Source organism: Podarcis erhardii, assembly GCF_964252035.2.
Source record: "Podarcis erhardii genome assembly, contig: HAP1_SCAFFOLD_1038, whole genome shotgun sequence".
Lineage (NCBI taxonomy): Eukaryota > Metazoa > Chordata > Lepidosauria > Squamata > Lacertidae > Podarcis > Podarcis erhardii.
Genome location: NW_028292926.1, coordinates 1 through 1,000, shown reverse-complemented (window position 1 = coordinate 1,000; position 1,000 = coordinate 1). Strand labels below are relative to the sequence as shown.

Genomic DNA, 1,000 nt, shown 5'->3' with positions numbered 1-1,000 from the left:
ATTGGTCCTTTTGTCAACCAGAATGTACCATGTTCCCCAGTAGATGCCGCTGGTCACCCCCGTGTAGCGTCCATGGTGGTACTTCCCATTGAGGTTGGCTGCCAGGCAGGAGTCGAACCACCAGCCGGCCCCATAGTACGCACCACAGTTGCCCATGGGGTAGTTGTCATTGTCACTGTCCCAAGTTGTGAAGCACTTGTGATCGTGGTTGTAGTTGCGGCTGTAGCTCAGGGCGTTGCCTGCACTGCCTTGATACTCCCGGGCTGTCAGGCGATACTTGTGGGCCTCGCTGGCCACTTTGAATTTGCGGTAAACAGCATGGCGCTTGACGCCATGCCAGTCCTCCAACTCTATGCGCACAACATGCTGGCCCAGGCGGGTTAAGCTGTGGAGGTGCTCATTGCCCAGCCAGTGCTCCCCTTGCAGGCTCCCAAATCCCTGCCTGTACTCCTGCCAAGTGCGGTTGAAATCCACAGAGCCATCCTGCCGGCGCTGGAACACGGTCCACCCGCCACCATCCGTGACCATGTCGCAATAAGCCTGGCAATACACAAGACGAAGGTTAATCGGCAGAAGCACTGGAGCGCCTGAAAAAGCCCTTGCTCCAGCCCACGGAATCAGGCTGTGACATCATGCTCTCCTAGGAAATTTTCCACTCTGCAGGCAACATGAAGTGCTTAAATAGGTTTAATGGTCCTTGGCTGCTGTAAGGAACTATTCTCATCAGTGGGGAACAGGGCTAAGGAGCTCCAGAAGTGAATTCTCATCACTCTCACTAAATAACATTTGAAAACCATGCAGGTATGATTAATGGTAAGTGGCAGAAACTCACCGCCTGCCTGTTCATGTGCCATTTTGGAAATTTTATTTTCAGCAGTTTAGATTTACTTATTTTCGATTCTGTGGTGTTTGTTCTGCGCAGCATTAGTGCAGGAGTGTCCCATCTGGGCATGTATTTATTTTACTAATTAAACAACTGAGTAGTGGATGTTCCTGTTTT

General features: G+C 51.1%; 1 pseudogene across 1 annotated transcript; it reads right to left on the bottom strand.

Moving 5' to 3' along the window:
• Positions 1-9: 9 nt before the first annotated feature.
• Positions 10-754, bottom strand: LOC309334346 (fibroleukin pseudogene; annotated as a pseudogene). The gene has a single exon. The product of its transcript is annotated as a fibroleukin pseudogene (transcript).
• Between the last annotated feature and the right edge of the window lie 246 nt (positions 755-1,000).